We start from the raw sequence: 12,950 nt of genomic DNA, 5'->3' as shown, positions 1-12,950 counted from the left end.
GAGAGATATCATCCTCTTACCTTGATTTGAGTTCTCCAAGGGTAGCCCAAGCCTTCTCTTTCCAAAATTTCACCACCAAACACTAGCTAATCACTCAAGGAGAAGATTAATCGGTTTGGTTTGGTTTGATTCTTGCTTTATAGATGAATCCAAGAAGAAATGAAGAGGTTTCTCTCTTATTCTTCCTCTCTCCCTCTCTCGGCTCTTAGCAGCAGAAATAAGGTGGAAGACTTAGCTAATTTGGGATATAAGAAGGTAAGATGGTTAAGTAAGGTCTTGGTCATTCATTTGCCAACACTTGGCACTACCACATCCACTCAATTTATTTCTTTCTTTCCTTGCATAATTAGTCAACATTTTCGGTCAGACTTAGCTGATATTGAGAGGATATTTTGCTCAAAAATCAATGAGCTTGTAGGGTAAGAAAGTGGTGGTCAAATGGTGCGTTCAAACGGTAGTGCGCGGGACCCGTCAGTTCGCGCCGTTTTCCTTAAAAACACCCGCACTAGGGTTTTTACTTCCCATTCACTAACTTTATTTCATTGCTTCTAATCACATATTATTTCTCACTTAAAAGTCACTCTTAAGCACCAAATTTGATCCCTACTCGGTACCGGATAATTATACTGCGGTTACACGAAAAATCCAATTTCACCTTGAATTGAAAACGAATAGGAAAACCCTAATTTCCTATGGTTATTGGTACTTTTTCTAGGGTGATTGAACCATGGATAACATGAAATAATAGTTACCAAATAATTTTCAAATAAAAGGGAATTTTTGAGGAAAATACAAGAAATTTGCGAGTCCTCACAGGCTCGACCCATTTGAATCTGTATATGTTAACTATTGTGCTAGTTTGGCGTTTTTCATCTGATAAGAGGCGACGGGTATGAAACCCAGAAAATGCAGAAAATTCTTGCCGCAAGTTTGCATGTTTGTTTCTAAATTTTGTGCCTAAATTCACAGGTTTTACCTTTGCAAAGTAGGAAGACTGTTCGGAGATTTTGTTGGCTGATTTCAAATGTGGTTTAACTGATTTTTGCACATAAATTTTGCTGCAATAAGTTCAAAGTTTTGGCTTATTGCAGCGAGGTCGACAAGACTGGTTCCTTTGGGTGATTAAAATGCTGTTGTGGTTCGATATTTTTCTGTTGGGTCTGTTCGTTGTTGGATGGCGATACCATTGTGTGCGTTTGTTGCAGCAAAATATGGCATAATAGCAGGCCATAGCACCAGCTTTGTTAAGTACTCACTGCTCCAAGTTTTTTACTGATTCTATGTTCAGTTTTCCTTGTTGTTTTCCAGAAAAGTAAACATTGGTTTTTGGTTGTTTAGTTTAGGATTTTGAAAAGATGTCTAGATTGGAGCCATGCTTTCGGACCATAAACATGCATTTGTAAATGGAGAGGCATCAAACTTTCGCTGGCAGAAAGCTTCTTCATGCCTTCTTGCTTGAAGTTTTTCTATGTTTGCATGATTCCCTTTTATGATTTTGCTAGTTCGGATGTCAATTTCATGTTTTGTGTGTTTGGTTCAAAATTTGATGTTGGATCAAGTAAGCCCTGGGTTAAGGTATGAGATCAAATTTGGATTTTAGTGTTTGAAAGTGGAACAAAGGTGCAGCAAATTTGTTTGTTTTGTTGTAGGATGTTCTTTCACGTTGGTTTGCATGCATCTGCATGAATAATTTCCAGAAAATTTGCACTTTGACCCCCCAAGTCTCCCCTTGTTCCACTAGGACCCAATCAATTGAATAATTTCATCAATTTGGTCCTTGATAGTTTTAATTTTTACAACTTCATTACTTGTTTGCTTTAATTAGCTACCATGCTTTGCTTAAATTGCACTTAAGTCACAATTTTAAAGGTTTTATGATCAATTGAGCTTGTGTTTGTACATTTTCTTTAATTTTTCCAAATAAATTGGTACCTTGATCATTTCTTTTATTTTGGAGGATGAATAAGTGATTTCACTCCATTTAAGGCATCAACTCAAGGGCGGTATAATTTCTTTTATCTTTCTTGTCTCCCCTATGTGATCCAACGTGCTACATGAGAAATACATGTCTACTTTGCTTTCCTAACCTTTCTTTAATTTCTTTTATTTATGTCATTTACTTTTGCTTTTTATTTAAGTTATTCTTTATGGGGTATGTGTACACCTCTTGGCTTGTAATAGATAGGGCTTGGAGGAGCATTCAATGAAGACCTATCGAAGACGTGTGCCTAGCTAGCAAATGTAATAGTTAGGGCTTTAATTGCCTTATGTGTCTTGCATGCTTAGTTGCTACGTGTTAATTTGCTTTGTTAGGGCCTTGCATCTAGTCGAGCATGCTAAATGTTATGTGCTATGTGTTTACGAGTGTTTGGCATGTCTACTCACTTTCCATAACCATGAATGAATGTGATGGATGAATGTACGTTTTCGCTAGTCCAACGCTAGTCGGAATTCATAGAATGGGCTAGTCCAACGCTAGACCCTTAGGAATTTCCCCTCGTTAGTACATGTCTGCATGTTCATTGCATGTCATGCATTCTTTTTAGTTTTATCATTTTGCATGCCCCTCGAACCCCTTTTCCCTCCATTTTAGGATTTTTGCATTTCATGCTAGTTATAGGGTTCATTTGCTTGAGAGTCCCCTTAAATATGGGATATAGACGAGTGTGGCTTTTTCTAAGCCTTAGCACGCTTGTATTCCCTCTATAAAAGGGCAAATTGAGTCACGATTTAGGTCTCCCCATACCCAATATGCCTGAATTCCTTAGGCTCATGCATTTTTAAATCCACTCTACCATTTTATACCCTCATCACACTTTCATTTTTCCTCTCATTTTGCACACGTGCACCTTTATGTTTCTTCACTTGCACACAAACACTTTTATCATCACTTGCACACATGCACTTCATATTATCATTTCACATACCGTACCTTGCCCACTCACGTGCACATTTTCATTTACATATTTATTGTCTTTTATTACTTTGTCAAACTCATGTCCTCACATTGCATACATGCATTCCATTCATTTGCATCCCACTCGCATTATTCGTGACTTCTTCAAAGGATCGTTATTGGGCTTCACAATTAATGTGATTGGCACCACTCAACCTTTGAAGAGAAATTTCCCCCAATACCCCTAGGTTTAGGTTTGCATTCATGTAGTGCATCCAAATGTAATAAATTCTTTGGTTAAAACAAGAAAATCTTTGATTAAATCATGCAACTAGCCTTGGCTAGGTCAAAGGGGTGCCTTGGATTTTATCCTTGCCTTCCCCTTTGTCAAATGTGACTCCCGAACCTTTTTCTTTGGTTTACGTGGACTAGGAGTCGTTTAAAAGGGGTTTTTTACTACTTTTTCCTATTTTTTCTTTAAAAATTCATTTTAGGTGACTTGGTACACCTTAACTCATTACCAAGTGGCGACTCCGATTTTTTTTATTTTAAAAACCCTTTTTAAACTATAAATTTTGGGTCAAATCGTCGCATTCTCAAACCCCCATTTAGACCCATTTTTTCTTTTAAATCACAATTCATTTTCCAATCACAAATTGAATCAAAAATACATTTTTAAACCATTTATTTATTTATCAAAAAATGGGGCGCGACAACGCCCCTTGGCGCAGGCGAATGAAATCGTCTTCCCGTCTCTCCTGTACCATCGGCGAAAGGTATTTCTCATGAAATTCCCTGGTAAAGTTATTCCAGGTCCAGGGGGTCCGCTCTCGTTCCCATTTGGCTTTTACCACATTTCACCACGCCCGAGCTGGCCCTTCGAATTGAAAGGTAGTGAATAATACTTGCCGCTCCTCCATATATCCCAAGGCGGCAAAAATATCCAGCATACGCTCCAGCCAGCCCTCTGCCACATCAGGGTTGGGTCCTTCTATGAATTTAGGGGGTGCAAATTTTTGAAATCGCTCTAAAACACGATCCTCCCCCTCATGGTTCCCCCTACTACTCCCAGGATTTTCGGAGTTATTTCCCTGATTCTAGCCCTGTTGGGCGACCATTTGCTCAAGTAAATCAGCCGTTCGCTAGATGGCTGTAGCTACCTGGTTATTTTCAGGTTCGTTTTCTCCCTCGAGGTCTCGACCTCGCCCCCTACCTTGACCTCGACTACCGGAGTCCATTTTTAAGTTCAAAAAGCTAAAAGGAAAAAAAATAGAAATGAATTACAAAAAAAAAACATGAAACACAAAATATTTCGTAAAATGGAAAGCAAACGCTTATATATACCAGCCAAAACAATATGTACACACATATACAAATGCACGCCAAAACTATACAAGTTACCCGACATCCAGTCGGGGCAAAACCCATTATATACAAGAGCACCTCGGCTCCCAAAAACTAGCAGATCAAATCCAGATACAAAAGATGGATAGGTAGAATAAGAGTCACATAGGCGGCCCTAAAGCGTCTCCCCTAGGGGCCCAATCCCCAACCGAGCCCAAAGTATCGGCATCCTCCATCGGCTCCGAACCGGTGGCCCTCGGTGGCGCCTCTGCGACCACATCTAGTACAATCTCACAGTCGGCTATCACGCTCTGGACCCGCTCCCGTAGCTGCCTCTTCATGGCGAAGAGGTGCTGGTGCGTGTCGTGTAACTGTCGACGGAGGGAATCCGTTCTCTCCTCCTCATCCCTAAGGTTCCGCTCCATCTCACTAAGGTGTATAGTCTGGCCGTGGGTCACTCCCCTGGTCTCATCAAGCTGCCTGCTTAGGCGATCAACTGCCTTCCCCAGGCGGCGTCTCTCGTCGTCCACCGCCAGGACGACGGCATCTGGGTAGCCATAGGTGAGACGACACTCACAAGGTCGGTGTGACATCTGACCAAAGGGTAAATATAGAGTGTAGGGTTCCCCCGATTTCTTCTGGTAACGGATCACCCGTCTACGCGCTACCTGGTTCACCGGGCCCCCCACGCTCGGAGGTCTCAGTCCCGGTCTGGGTCCCATGTTGCTGGGTCTCGTACCACTCGAACTACCCGGATCCATACCTACAAAACATTAATTCGTTAGTTCGCTGGCATCTCAGTTTAAATTATAGAGTTCATCTTAAACGAATCAAATCTGCCTAGTGTCTATCGCATATGCCTCGATTACCCAAATCCTTTAACCTAGGCGCTCTGATACCAACTATGACGACCCCACCGCACCCAGAGACGTACCAAAGGGTTTGGCGGACCGCTTGCCTAACTCGCGTCAGGACTCACTCACTCACATTAATTTCAAAGATAACATTACTATTGGACAACTGAACATTCACTCTCAAGTACATCTCCAATCAGTGTAAAACATAAATTTGTCCAACAAAAGAATCCCAATACCAAAAGATACTATTCACATTTATACATCTCCAAAAGTACCATTTACAATATGTACATCTTCAAAAAAGACATTCCAGTCCACTACATCACACAAAAGTGAAGACTAAAACCACAAAGTGGATCTTACGCAGAGTCCTAACCCTAACTGTGAGAATAAAGAAAAACATCCTAGAAAGTCCAACTAGTATAATTTCAAAGGTAAATTCTAGGGTTATAACTCTTGTGAAGTGTGATCCCCGCGTACGACCCCTGTTAAGGAAATAACAAAGAAAAACGGGTAAACTTAAAGCTTAGTAAACAAGCAGGGGCAAAATGGTAATTTTGCATCAAGTCAGATATTTATGCCACAAATACATCAAAATCAAAGCAAAAGTAACAAAACAATTCAAGGATACGGATTGGCTCCAAAGCCAAGTCATTCGCTACGCGTGATCACCTGTTGACCCTCCGTCGACCACAAGGAATGGTCCGTAGAACTCCGCTTTCTTCCTCCGACCACCTTACGCCCACTCTGGCCAATATCCACACACACACAAATGGCTCGAGCTTCGAATCGTATTCGAATTGTATTCACAAAATTGGTGATCTTAACGATAGCTTGGACTAATTTCGACCAATCCCTAACTGGTTCGAATAGTTCGTCTAGCCTTTAGATCGGGCCCACTCATAGTTCCACAACACACACACACAAAAGGTCATCCCAAGCCATATGCTTCAGGGATTCAGTCCCAACACAGTTCATATATCATAATTCATATCTATTGCAATACAAATTAGGGTTTAGGTCGAATTAGATAAAGTACATGCTCGCCTAAGCACCCTTATATCACACACAATTCACATTGGTGACATTTAACACATAAACGTTCCAGTTACTTACTTAGAATACAAAATAGACAAAAACCGCACTTGGTCAAACTCAATCGTCAGTGGGTCCCACCGTCTCCGAGCACTTCGTTACCGTCTGTGACAGAAGGTTGAGTCATAACATTGCTCAAACAGGTATCCAAATGCATACGAATAAGGAAAACAGCAAATGCGACCCATGTGCGCGCGGAAATGGAAAACGGAAACGGAAATGGAAATGGAAATGGAAACGGAAACGGCAACTTGTCCGTTTTGGCGTCAAGAACTGTTTTCAACACAATGTAGGTTACGATTGTCAGATCGAGGCTTATGAGATACCGTCACGAAGCTAAGGAGAAATTCTATAACTTTCATGAAGACACCTCAATCCAGTTCTGAACAAAATCAGGTCATAAGTATGAAAAAACGTGCCAGGTGTTCGCACGTTTAGATGACAGACAGGGTCTAGTGGAAGAACCATAACTCACAACTCATAGACCCAAATCAAGAAATTCCAAAGGCATTGGAAAGCTAAGACATAAGGCTAAAACTTTTATATTTTGGCCAAGACTTGGATCAACTCAGAACCAAACGAAAGGTGGGTGTCAAAGTACCTGTCAGAACTGCCCAGTGTTCCAGGCAGTTCTGACACACGATCTTGTTTTCGCTATAACTGGAGCTACGAAGCTCGGATTTGGACGCACTTTATACCGTTTTGAATGTGAAACAGAGATATACAGTTCTTATGAAGACACCACTACCCAGTTTCATCATTATCCATGCGAACTGAGCATGGTCAGAAGCTAATCTACAAAACGTGGTCAAACCAGAATTTGAAAGCTAAGTGAGGGTTTCGGCTATAACTCAGCCTACACACCTCCGTTTGACCTGAAATTTTGTAGGCACAACAAGCACTTAAGAAGCTACAATTTCTCCGAAGGGCTCAGGTTCAAATTCTGATCAGAGTTGGGTCAAAATTCGTTGCAAACAGGTGCTCAAATGGTCTAGTAAAATAGGTTCCGAAAAAAAAACAGCAAACTTTGCCGATTTACTGGTATTTATAGGGAATGAATTTGGAACTGATTTTTATACCAGAGATAGTTCTGTGAAGCTAGTTTCTAACGCTACAAATGGCGTCCCAATCCTAGTTTTTTTTTTAGCCCAAGATATAGTCGCTCTACCAAAACTGATTTCAGGCCACTGTTTCATCCGAAGAAACCGAGTTTGTGGCATATGGTTCCATTTTTTTTTTGATTCCCAAATTAGTCTTGGTTGCTCAAGAGCTTATCAATCAAACAAGTACACCTAGTATCCAGCATGCATAGCAAACATATATAGCCAAAATTCAGGCAAGAATCATCATAAAATTGGCATAGAAATTGAACTACAAAGCTGGAAAATCACTAACTGCTCATATGCATGTTTATAATAGGATTTTTTTTTTGTTTTTCAGCAGGGATACTTGATTTTCTAAATATATAAGATGCTTAAATGAATTATAAATGAAATAGGTGTATAGCTCATGGTACCTTTTAATAAAAGGGTAGTAAAGTGCAAGAAAAAATTCCACCAGATGTGCAGCAAAAATCCAGCTTAATCGGCTCTCAACAGAATTGGTTTTGGCCAGCTTTGTGTGCAATTTTTGTAGTAAGTGAGCTGATAGTTTCTTGCTAGTTTCGGTGAAAATAAGAAGATTGCCCAAGTGTTTACTAAGCCTGGATGTCTGGTATTTATAGCAGCCTAAGCTAGCATGACAAGGATTGGAGTTTTGCCAACTCAATGGCTTGGAAAATTGACAAGTGTTCCTACCCGCTTTGTCATGCTTTGGCTGGGCAAAAATCATGAAGATTCAAGGCTTTCCAGCCTTGGTATTCTCGGCCAAGATGACCAGAATCGGAGTAAGATTTTTTTGGCTTCTTTTTTTTTTTTTTGGCTAAATATAGTAAAGGGCCGAAGTGCAATTTCGGTATTCATCATTTGATCCTTGAATCTTAAACGGTTTTCATCTTTGCTCCTCACAAGTTTTCTAGCATATTTTGCTAGGTGAATGAGCATCAAATTGGGACCTAAAGCTCAGGTAGTAAGAGTGGATTTGTAGTTAGGATTTTGCATAACTCAAGTGGCGTTTAAATTTTCAATCTGTTATAGAAATTCAATTATGCATTTATTTTAACCATTCATTTGTTACATGTAATTTTCTAATATCTAAGCAATTAAAATAAAAGAATTCATAACATACATGTAATTTTAAATTGTTTTTTGAGTTATCACAATACAAAAAGAAAACTGGAGTTTTCTACTAAATTCATACAAAATAGAACAAAATGCCCTTAATATCACATGATATTGAAATCAGAGGTTAACCGGGATCTCACAGATCCCACATAATGCAATTGAAACTAAACATGAACTAACTTATGCAAAGAAAATGATTTAAAACTTTTTTTTTCAAATGCTCCTTGTCACTTTATTACCACGAAAGTTGGGAAAACAAACGAGGAAGTCACAAAGGACCGACTTCCTGATCCTGAGGGTATTGTCGAAGGGAAGGAACCCCTAATCTATCTAGGCCCATGGCACCCCTAGTTGTCTAAGGTAAATCTGATGGGGAAATGTAAACCACCCCCCTGATGATAGCACCCTATATTGGATAAAGCATCAGCAACCCGATTCGCTTGGCGAAAGCAATGGCTTATCCGAAGAAACCGATCCTTCAAGGCACACAGCTGTTGCATCTCGTTGTAAACACTCCATGGGCAGCCTACCTTTTCGAGCAAAATGTTGACCAGCACGAGCGAATCGAGTTCCACTTCAAAGGTGTTAAACCCCCTTTTAGCGCATAGCTATACTCCCACAAGAAGTGCTCTCATTTCGGCCTGCAAACTGGTTGCCTGACCAAAATGGCAAGAGAACGCCGGGCAAACCTTGCCGCCGCCATCCTGAAGAACCCCTCCACCCCACTCATACCGGGATTGCTCTTGGAACACCCATCAGTATTGAGTTTAGGACCACTAAAGAGAGGCCGAACGCATCTTACCGGCTTGTAGATAAAACGTGGCGCCCACCCGAAAATCTCCGTATAAAAGCTACCCAAGTCGCGGGAAAAAACCTACGTCTCAGACAGAAAAGAGCAAACAACTCAAGGAGGTCGGTGAAGACCAAGGTGCATACCCTATCCAACCCAATCTGGACCCCTTCATATTTCCTGGCATTCCTGAATTTCCACAGATGCCAACAAACCAGCAATGGAAGCACATGATGGACAAACGTCAGGTACCGATTGCCCCTCTTCCCATACCACCAGGTTGTCATACACATGCGGAACGACGCCCTTCCACGAAATACCGACAGCATCCCCGAAAAAGCGCCACACCTGTGACGCCATACCACCCCCAGCAAACACATGATCTACCGTTTCCACACTTGGGGACAGACAACACCCACACCCGGAGGGCCCCTAAATTCCAAATTTCCATAGAGAGCAGTCCACTGGTAATCGCCCACATAGTAATCGTACTAAGAAGAAAGAAATCTTCAAGGGTAAAACCGGATGCCATATTCACTGAAACATGAAGGATGAATTGACGTGCCGACAGACCAGCTCAAACGTAGTCCATAGATTGAATCGACCAGATTGTGACGGTCTCCATACCATCAAATCAGGAAGCTGGCCCATCGGCGAAGCAACCTGGGCCACCTCGCCAGCGATCCCCGCCAGCACCTCGCCAAATGATTTAAAACTTGACTCACTTATAAAAATATCGAAGAAATTAAGGTGATAATTTAAAATAAAGAGAATGCATTCAGAGAAATAAAATAACTATAAAATAATTTTTCGGGTCCTCATATCCATAGCCTTATGGAAACCTAAAACCAGTTTACAATGTTTAGTTTCCTTATTCTAATACAACATTTATATTTAGAAGAGTTAAACTTATTTACATTATAAGTCGCTCAAGTTTAATTTGTCTAGCAAATTAAACTATAAGTTATGAAATTTATCTTTCAAATCTCACTTGAAATTTGTTTAATCCAACTATAGAAATTCTTAATGTGTGTGGCCCATTAGATACTCATATACGTTGACAATATGTATGAGTTATAATTCTTAATAAATAAGAACTAGATAAATTAAAACTCATTATAATTTATTATTAATTCCATTAATGTAACAACCCCACCTTCCCCTAAGGCGAACCAAAGGGGTTAGCGGACTGCCTGCCCAACTCTCGCCAGGACTAACGGATCAGTTTACGTCGATCTAATACGTTCCGGAACTTACCGATGCGCGCAACCAAGTCAAAATCACAAAATAAAAATAAAAAAAAATGAAGAAAAATCGAAGCCGATGATGAACAGTACCGGCCACGTCAGAATCCAGATACTAGGCCGAGAGTAGCCAAAATTTTTCTTTTGCCGTTTGAAATACGAGTTGATCCGAAATTCAACCAAATATCAACCAAACATACATACATTGAAATGTAACATTTTCAAGCCAAAGCGGCATATCAAACCATTCATTACGAATATACATGTTCGGTTTGCCAATCAAAAGAAAGTGAACCCAATACACATTAGGGTTTCATTCGAAGAGCTATTCAAAAGATACATTTACATGAGCTCAACTTGCTAGTACAACCCTTCCAAAAGTGATCATTTTCCTGTAAGGAAAACAAATGGAACGGAATGAGCTTAAGCCCAGTGAGTTACTACCACATAAGCAACAAAGATCACATAAGTATAATCTTTCATTTCAAGTACACAATTAAGAAGTAAAACAAGTCGGTAAAAGGATACGGACGGCTCTCAAGAGCCCATTTCCACGCTTACATTCTTGATCCAATCTCATTGACTCTCCGTCAACGTTTATGAGTACCAACCGTAGACCTCACTTCACTCCATTCCTTCCACCAAACATACCCCAACCGGGCCCGCACTCCAATCAGTCATTTTGATAATACTCGAGTATACCGGAACCAAGAGTGTCATTACTACAAGATTCCCCAGTACAGTCCCCGTGGCACGTCAATATTCACGACCAAGCCCTCGCCGGCTCGATCCAATTGACTACCTACGGGGTTGAGCTCAGTAATACAGTAAGGCCGTTGGACATTCGTCCAAACGACACCAAATCAGTTTTCCATGAATGGAATTCAATATCTCATATAGCAAGTGCAGTATTTCAGTAAAACGGTAAACAGTCATGAATGGAATCACAAGAGGGTGAGGGCGGCCAAGTACACCCTCACCTCAATCATTTTCAATAGCCATATTAGCCGTCAAGGCATCAAATGCACATATAAGAAAGCCACATTGTAACATTTAAGTGAGTAGTATACTCACCAATCAATTAAGTGCTATTTCATGCACTTCCGTCAGGAGAATGTCGTGAACCACCGTCACGCCCTAGAACATGTAAGCAAGTACAATGAGACTCGATAACGAGTCATAAAGCAATGCCAATCACAACCCCAATAGGGTTTTACAAACATATACAAGCATTATAGCAAACCAGAAAATCAGGAAATACAACTCATTTGACCCAACAACAAAAACAGTTTTGGCCTCCTAATGCGGTAATGGCACAAAATGCGCTACGCTTATCGGATGAGGGTGTAAAACCCACCATCTCGAAGCTAAAAGACAGGGCTACAACAATGTATAAGGCCACTCAGTCCAAATCCTAGCACAACTAGGTCAAAAATGCAGAATACCAAATCAGAACCGTAATTGCAGGTTTACAAATCACACTATGCTGTAATTTGTACAACTCAATCTATACAGGTCCAAATGCATTGATTCCAAAGGCATATGGTAGCTAAGACATCCAGCTACATTTCATCAGAAGACATCAACATCCAAAATCCAAACCAATTCCAGTCAAAATGGCCAATTACAAGTGCAGTTCTGCCATCCTGATCAACCCAGAACAGCAACAGTAAAATCGACATATCTCACTCTACACTACTCCAAATGACCTGAAATTTTACAGACACCTCAAACTCATCAATACCTACAACTTTAATGTTTTGAGCAAAAGCCAATTCAGCCTCTAACCCTATGATCCAAAGCCGGACAGAAAAGGGGGTTATGAAACCCTAACTTTTCTCATTTCAATCCAAACCCAAAATTGGTTGCAATTATCACTAATTCACACCTACTAGAGTCATTACCCCTCATTATCAACCATCATAGATGACCACAACATCACATTCATATTAAACCAGAAAATTCCTCAAAAAAATAAAAACTTCACCAAATCACTTCAAACCAAGAAATAAACCACAAATATCATCACTTTAAAACCCATTAAAACCCTAAGTGTACTTTTGGGGCGTTTTCTCTTTTGATTTGGCAAACCGTGTATATGTATTAACTTTTGAAAGCTTTTGTATGTTATTTTGATTTGTAAACGCTAAAGTGCAGATGTGAATGTTTGTTAGCTATTTCGGTTGGGTTCTGACGGGTCGGTTACTATTCATGGCCGACTCCGGATTTCATTTTTTTTATTTTAGGTTATTTTACCATTTTGACCTGTTTACGCTCGTTTGTAAGTTCCGGATCGCTATAGATAGTTCTAGTCTGCATCGTTAGTCCTGGCGAGAGCTGGGCAGACAGTCCGCTAACCCTTTTGGTTCGCCTTAGGGGAAAGTGGGGCTGTTACAAGTGGTATCAGAGCCACTTCGCGTGGTCTCTGCGCGGAGTGAGACTGGGCCAAGTGGTGTTGTGGTCCTAATTTCATGAATATGTCTAAGTGCTCGTTTGAGCGTA

General features: G+C 40.6%; 1 long non-coding RNA gene across 1 annotated transcript; it reads right to left on the bottom strand.

Moving 5' to 3' along the window:
* Positions 1-5,330: 5,330 nt before the first annotated feature.
* LOC140016387 (uncharacterized) lies at positions 5,331-7,863 on the bottom strand. Its single transcript, XR_011822778.1, has 2 exons — positions 7,709-7,863; positions 5,331-6,297 (listed from the first exon to the last, which is right to left on the bottom strand). It is a non-coding gene; the product is annotated as an uncharacterized lncRNA (long non-coding RNA).
* Between the last annotated feature and the right edge of the window lie 5,087 nt (positions 7,864-12,950).

Source organism: Coffea arabica, chromosome 11c, assembly GCF_036785885.1.
Source record: "Coffea arabica cultivar ET-39 chromosome 11c, Coffea Arabica ET-39 HiFi, whole genome shotgun sequence".
Taxonomy (NCBI): Eukaryota; Viridiplantae; Streptophyta; class Magnoliopsida; order Gentianales; family Rubiaceae; genus Coffea; species Coffea arabica.
Note: the sequence above shows the minus strand (reverse complement) of the source record. Positions and strands in the feature narration are given on the sequence as shown.